The sequence below is a fragment of the Coptis chinensis genome, chromosome 9 (assembly GCF_015680905.1).
Source record: "Coptis chinensis isolate HL-2020 chromosome 9, ASM1568090v1, whole genome shotgun sequence".
In the NCBI taxonomy this organism is placed as follows: Eukaryota; Viridiplantae; Streptophyta; class Magnoliopsida; order Ranunculales; family Ranunculaceae; genus Coptis; species Coptis chinensis.
The window spans coordinates 2,188,539-2,196,851 of record NC_141464.1 but is presented as its reverse complement, the minus strand read 5'-3'; positions in this window follow the sequence as shown (position 1 = coordinate 2,196,851).

Genomic DNA, 8,313 nt, shown 5'->3' with positions numbered 1-8,313 from the left:
AGTTTAATTCTGCCCTACATTTATTTACTTAATGTATACAAAGAAGTTTTATTATTCCTTCAATGACCATGAGCTAATCCCCTCGTGGGGAGGGTTATCCGCTTCGATGTAAGAACTGGATTGACTCTTTAATGTTCTAGAAGAATCACGCTTAGGAATTAGGCATAGATTAGACATCCAAATTCCCAAAATGATTGAGATCGCATAAATTTGGAGGCCGGATGATGCTCCGTATCGTCTTGCTGACCCAAAATATCTCGCTACAAGAACTCTATGGTGTCAGACAGCTCTCCTATTTGTCCAACTGATGTGGAATCGAGCCAGGAGCTAAAATGATATTCCAGGGATGAAATATTAGTTCAACTCCTTATGTTAGTGCGATGCGGCTTAGAGATGTGGGCATTCGCTAGGGATCAATACTCGACGTCGTCTCAGAAACGAGACGGATTAGAGCTGTAGTGATGTAATAATATAAACTGTTGAAAAATGATTCTTGCATGAATATGATTAAACCCTCTCCCTATTTCTCTATCTTTGTTTATCTACATCAAAATCACCGTAGTAATTTACATTATTTGCATTACCATTAATTTAATTAAACCAATTGAAAAACCTAAAATCCTACTCACCAAAAGTTGTAATTCCAGTTGTGAACCTTTTCCGAGCCCTAAGGTTTGGACGATCCCTTACTCGACCTATCCTACCAAACCCACGTGAGTAAGGTAACTTGATTAAAACGTACGACTATACGGACTTTGGACTTTGGACTTTGGACTTTGGACTTTGGTCTTCGGACTTCGGACTGTGGACCTCGGACTTAAGACACTAAATATAAAACCCAATAAAAGCGTGTATTAGCATTTTATCATTGGAGGACAAACAAAATGTTGTTTGGGGGTGGTTTGATGTTTCCAAAACTGTAGTTTTAACCCCTAAGGGCATTTCAATGGGGGGTGTAAAATTACACCTCCACACATAGCCACCTAGGTGCCATTAGGATTTTGCAACTTCAATTATAAATTATTGTAGAGTCCATAAATATCCACTCTCTATTGTTCCCAATGGAGAAGTGTAAAAAAGTTCAATTTTAAACTCAGACGTCACTTCATCAAGTGACGTCCCTCTTTAAATTAAAGTGGGACATTACTTCAAGTGACGTCCGAGTTTAAAATTTTCAAATTGTGACTTTAGAAATAGATAGGGACAACACTCCAAGTGACGTCCGAATGTTTTTTTACTCAGATGTCTGTTCGAATGTCACCCGGGCTTTTTTATTAGTTGATAGCGAGAGGGGGAATTCCCCACCCTCTCTATCAACTAATACTCTATTACCTACGGTATAACACCCCCATTGGAAAGAATTTTTTAATATTTGGGGTGTAAAATTTCCACTCTATACGGTTTACACCCACCATTGGAGATGCACTAATAATATCTCTTTTCGGCCAATTATGTTTATAATAATAAGAGTTTAGTACTGTTTACGTGTTTTTGTGTATTTCAGGTCTTGAAATCGATTATGTGAAGAAATACGTCACTTTTGCGAGAGAAATGAGTCAAATTGCGTACTAGAGAAGTTCTATGATTAAAGCCTAAGTTTCAATGAGAAAAAAACATTTTTAAAGCCTAGTCAAAATCAACGCGAGCAGAAATAAAGCAGAAAAGTCAACAGAACTTTCGCAAGCTGTATCTTTGGACTCAAACTTTGGAATTGGGCCCATTTTATATCAAAATGACCGGATCAGAAAGCCCTTTCTAATGGTCTAGGACTTGACTCGATCAAAGTAATATAAGTTGGTGAAAACACACACTATAGTAACATGATCAGAATTGGAAGTCTTAGATTCAACCAATTGGGTTATGGACTTGATTTATGGGTCCATAACCTAGCCTTACCCATGCACAATTTTGTGTCATGATATAAGAGAACAAAAACCCTAAACCATATACTTTCCTCTCTCCCATTAGTTAGAAATATCTTCTCTCTCCCATTAGTTAGAATAATATATACTCTCTCTCTCTCCCTCATTAGTTTAGTTTTAATTTAGGGTTTATATTATTAGCATTTAGCCACCATTAAAATACCTTCAAGTCCTTAGTTTTCATTCAAGTTATTATTATTCAATTGTTTCTTTCTCTATTATGTCATCCTTTTATTCTTATTTACATGATAGTCTAATGAATCATAGCTAAAACCTCCATTAGTGGGGCTTGATTGAAGTTTTGATGAAGACTTGATATTCTAGTATAGATAAGTTGTATTAAAGAGCTTCAAGTCTAGGTTTTTCTATTTAGCAATAAGTAAAATAAACCTAGACTAGAGGGTAGTTCATTCACCATGAGAATGGGTTTCAACTTCCTCTTATGCTAATTATTAGTTGGCTAGAGATACCATGAATAATTAGGGATAAAAAAAACCTAGTATTTATATTGAACCTTGTGTAAAAACATAAAGATTAGGGTTTGCAACAAACTCTATAATAGCATGTTAAGGATTAATCAAGGTGGTTTATCAAATCTCTCTAATTCCTTCTCCATATTTTATTCAAGTCATATTCAATTGCTTTAGTTAAATTAGTATAAGTTAAATTTATAAGTTTTATTTCATAGTATAAATTCACATCCATAAATATTGTTCTCACCATTGTTTCTTTGTGTTTGATTAGTTGAATTCGTTAAGTCTAAAGGTTTAAAGTGGAGCGTGGAACTCTCTCTCTCTCTCTCTCTCTCTCTCTCTCTCTCTCTCTCTCTCTCTCTCTCTCTCTCTCTCTCTCTCTCTCTCTAATTCTCTAGAAAGTAGCTACTTAAGTTAACTTAAAATAAATACGCATTACATAAAACTTTACCTACAAAATGAATTCAAACCTAATTTTTTGTGGTTATGAAGCACTCACCATAATGATTATCTTTCCAAAATTTTAGCTCATTTGGAAACCTCTAACATAGATAAAATTTGTTGTCATCTTTAAAAAGAAATCTAACGGTCTAGAAATGTTGAATTTTTGTAATTGTTTTTTACCAATGTTAGAGGTTTCCAAATGAGCTAAAATTTTGTAGAGATGATCTTAATATTGAGTATATCATATCCACAAAAAAATATGTTTAAATTCATTTTGTAGGTGAAGTTTTACTTACGTACTTATTTTAAAGTTAACAATTAACTTAAGTAGCTAATTAAAGCTCCCACAAGGGGTATTTTTCGAGGTATATTAAAATTCCACGTAATCTCCTATTAAAACGGGAATTTCTCTCATATTTGAAAAACGAGAATTTTTTTTTTTTACAACGGAAATTCCTCTACTATTAAAACAAATTATAGCACTTCTAATTAAAGCGGGAATCATTCTCCTATTAAAATAGAAATTCCTCCCCTATTGAAAAGAGAAAATCTAGCATATCTAATTAAAACGGGAATTATTCTCCTATTAAAACAGGATCTCTCTCCCAATTGAAAAAATGGGTTTTTAAAATTTAATTAAAACTTCATTTAAAACAATTTATTAGAAAATTAAAACGAGTTAGCAACTAAAGCAGTAGTCCCAATTTTCTAAAAAAAATCTAAATATTTTCAAAAGAGCCGGTGCGTATGCACGGACGGGCCTACAAGCTAGTCGTAATATTAAAGCTCCCACAAGGGGTATTTTTCTAGCTCTATTAAAATTCCACATCATCAACTTAATAGTTAACTTAAAACGGGAAACTTTTTTCTTTTTAGAATCCAACTTCAAACAGGAATCTCCTTTCCTTTTAAAACCCAAACTCAAGTAGTAGCATAAAAACTCTTTACTACGCGATATATTAAAGCTCCCACAGGGGTATTTTTCTAGCTCTCTTAAAATTTCATGTCATGAACTCATATTAAAATTGGAATTCCTCTCCTATTGAAAAAGAAAAATCTAGCACTTCTAATTAAAACGAGAATCTTTCTCCTATTAAAAACGGGAGTAACACTTCTAAATTAAAACGAGATCCCTCCTCCAATTAAAAAATGGGCTTTTAAAATTTAATTAAAACACTTTGTTGAGAAATTAAAATGGCCACAATGGATATTTTTTTAGCTCTCTTAAAATTCTACGTCATCAACTCCTGTTAAAACGAGAATTCCTCTCCTATTGAAAAGAAAAATTATAATACTTCTAATTAAAACGGGAATCATTCTCCTATTATAATGAGAATTCCTCTCCTATTGAAAAAGAAAACTCTAACACTTCTAATTAAAGCGGGAATCCGTCTCCTATTAAAAACAGAAGTCACACTTCTAAATTAAAACGGGATCCATCCCTCCTCCAATTAAAAAATGGGTTTTTAAAACTTAATTAAAATAATTTATTGAGAAATTAAAACGAACACAAGGGGTATTTTTCTAGGTCTCTTAAAATTCTACATCATCAACTCCTATTAAAACGAGAATCATTCTCCTATTATAATGAGAATTTCTCTCCTATTCAAAAAGAAAAATCTAACACTTTTAATTAAAACGGAAATCCTTCTCACATTAAAAACAGGAATCACACTTCTAAATTAAAACAGGATCCCTTCTCCAACTAAAAACCGGGTTTTTAAAACTTAATTAAAACAATTTGTTGAGAAATTAAAATGGGTTTTAAAGACTTCATTAAAACAATTTGTTAGGAAATTAAAACGGGTTAGCGATGAAAACAGAAATTACGATTTGTTAGAAAATTTATATATGTATAGTTATGATTGTTGAACAAGTTTTTAAAATAGCCAGTGCGTATGCACGGGTCTGCTTTCTAGTGTGTGTATATATACGGGCCGGCTAGATCGACATACTATTCTAACATACCATCTTGACATACCTAGCCAACCGTCAGATCTTGCAAAATCTAACATCTAGATATGCTTCTAAGAAACCAAACAAATAAAACATGGGGCAAAAATGTCATTTTCATTTTTCTCACGAAAGAAAAATCATTTTCTTCATTCTTCATTCTTCATTCTTCATTCATGTTCGTCATTATACTCTAAAAATACGGGCGGCTACGTATGTAACATACTATTCACTTGAATTGGGTGTAGTGCAAGCAAGGCTAAATTCACTAGCCAGCGAGGCAGGGCACCCTTAAGCAGAAGATCCATTCTTGAGGAAGAAGAATCACTAATAGCATAATAACATTTGTCAACCTTTTCTTAAAAGGGGTCATTGTTTAGGAAACTTTAGTGTTTCTGATTACCAATACTCTAGACATAAAATCCAACACGCCGAGTAAAAAATAAAAAATATGCCAGAACTACCACTAGCTGATCATTTAGTCATCTTTACAAGTGCTCTGTTTTCTCCTTTCTCCTCTTTAGTTTCATGCAGCCATCTTTGAGACTTAAACTGAAGTTTCTATTTTCTATATTAGCGTTGTTCTCTATCTCTCACGATCCAAGTATTTCTTTGGTTCAAATTTCTCAGAAGATCAGTCTTGAGCTTCCAAGGAACAATTATCACATTTTTTACAACTATCATATATCAGCAGCCACTTGCCAAAAAGGTTTATATATCTTTACTAGCAATCCAAGGTATTTCAAAAAAAATTGAAAATTCTGCCATCCTTCAACGGGATTCTCCACAACACAGAAGCAAACGGTTGGAATGGGCCATTTTCCACTTCAACAATTCTAGTTTTAATATTTTTTTTCTTCGACAAATTAAAGGCAGCCTCAATTCTAATCTTCGTCTCCTCCATGTAAAACTTTTGTGAGAGGAACGAATACGTGTTCATCTTCGATATGGATTTCTCTTACAATGATTGCTTGAAATGAAACTAGTAGAAATCGAGAAAAAGCAAAACATTTTTTCTCCTTTTTAGTTTTTTGAGTATATATACTTACGAACAAAGAATTTTTTTAGCAATGAAAGCAGGCCAACGTGAATGAAGAATGAAGAAAAGAGTTTTTCTTTCTTAAGAAAAACGAAAATGACATTTTTGCCCCATTTTTTATTTGTTTGGTTTCTTTGAAGCATATCTAGATGTTAGATTTTGCAAGATCTCACAGTTGTGTCAAGATGGTATGTTAGAATAGTATGTCGACCTAGCCTGCCCAAAATATATATAAGAGTAGAAAATAAATAATTAATAACGTAAGAATAAAATTAAAGAAATCTAATTGTGTTTTAATATTTATCAAGACCTTACAAAGTGCTTCGTTACAAACACTGACTATGCTAGTGCCATATGATGGAGTTGCACTATATTTTTTGCAGATTGTGTTCGTAGTCTTTTCAGGTTTAAAAGAAACACTATTGTGAAAGCCTATGTGTAATGCGTCAGATTGACCAACGCAAGTGTCCGTCATAGATCTTTTAGAATATGAAGTGTGTGTGTTACATAGATTTCAAACCCATCATCAAATCTCCACAACCTGAAGCCTACTCTCTTCGGACTTGGAAAGGAAGCTGAGTAGAAAAACTGTTAATGGTGATCTGTCCTCCCCATGACCCTATCTTTAGTATATGTTTCTCTTTTACTAAGAACAGTAAGTCTTATCTTTGCAAGTGTTTTACCTTCAACGTTTACATTTTTCAGCAAGGGGTCTGCTAGCCCTCGCAATCTTGTTTTGACATCGCTGAAATGGTACTTGTTTTTCAAACAAAAGATGAGATAGCACAATTCACAGGACATAAAGGAGAAAATATATAACCGAAAATGGGGAGAAAGCATCTTTGGTCTGTAGTCTCTAGTCTACACTGGTGCTGCTTCTTCCTCATTTGAAAATTCTTAAAGAAACAGCAAAAAACAGATCCACTAATTATTAGGTTTGTCCCCATTCTAAATTTTGCCGATTTATACCAGTAATTTACTAGAAAAAAACTTCAATAATAGAAATTAACACTGGTAACTGGGTTGGACTTGCAAAGATACTGTTATATGTGATTTTCCAGAACTCGCTTGTAAATGACAGATCTTGGTCTTTATTTAGTAGAGATCTTGTTGTCTTTTTCAAATTTTGCAATCATGTTCTTGCATTTTAGGTTGATAGATGTCTCCATGTGTTTTTCTCTCCTTTTATTGATATGAATTATATTATTGTGGAACAACATATCAAACAAAACCAAAGCTCAACTTTAATTCACAGTTTTATTAAGAAAGTGTTATTTGCGGCTGATACACAGTTGATAGTTTGATACTGTAAAGTGAAAATGTGATTAGGAGGCGAAAGATCTCAACTAAAGAAATCAACTTGGTTTAACAGATTGAAGAATAGCATAGAGGAAGAACAAGGAGAGAAGACAGTCCTCTGTGTTTGTTGACTGTGAGCAGAGCGAACGATCTTAGCTTAAAGGGGTTTATGGGTTATGCGGACAAAAACCAAGTTGGTTGGTTTCTGTCTGTCTATCCTCATCTCTTCTGTTCTTTCTCTTCGTCCCTCTCCCTCTCCCTTTCCCTTTCCCTCTCCCTCTCCACGCACTCTAAATCTCCACTCCTCCCTCTCCCTTTCCCTTTCCCTCTCCCTCTCCACGCACTCTAAATCTCCACTCCTCCCTCTCCCTCTCCGCTCATGCCCCCACTGCTTAGCAGTATACTAGTGTTGATTCGTCGTTTTAGTGCTCCTTATCTAACAGTCCTTATGAGCTATTACAGGGATGTCATAAATGAGATCTTCGGACCTTTTCAACAAACGTTATATGTTAAGAAGCGCTTTTAATGTAGATAATGAGTAATATGTGACTGCATATATTTTAATATAATATGGCGTTTCCAGAAAAGACAATGGTGGGAGGGAGAGTGAGAGCATTGTTATGTCTCCTACATTCATTTCTTTTTTATTGCAGTCCTATTAAGACTGGAGTCGAGGATACCTGGTTTGAAGGGCAGCCACAGCAGGTACATTCAAGTCCTTGTTGCATTTCGGCATTTCCTACCTTTGAAATTTGTGTTGTTGCGGGTAGGGTACCCCCTTGTTTTTTGCTACAAGGCTCCAATAAACACATTGTAACTGGGTGCAGGGATTGTACCAGTCAAAACCAGTGTTCATTTGATTGATGTGATGCACGTAGCTGGGATTGAGTTGAGACGATATATGTAATTATTTTGCTTGAGAGTTCGCAATTTATTCCTCTATATATATTTGTACTGCGTTTTCTGTGTATGTGTTATGTATTGAAATGATACGCTGAAAAAATTGGGTGGCAATATTGAGTTGTCAGTTTGTTATTAAGTTATTCTGCAAATGATCTTTTACTACTTCGACTGGTTAAGTGACAACGCCATTGAAGATTTGATCCTTGCACAGCCACACTAAATAGATTTATAAAAGATGACCATTGGCAATTTCCACCAGCAGTCATTGTGGTGCTTGATA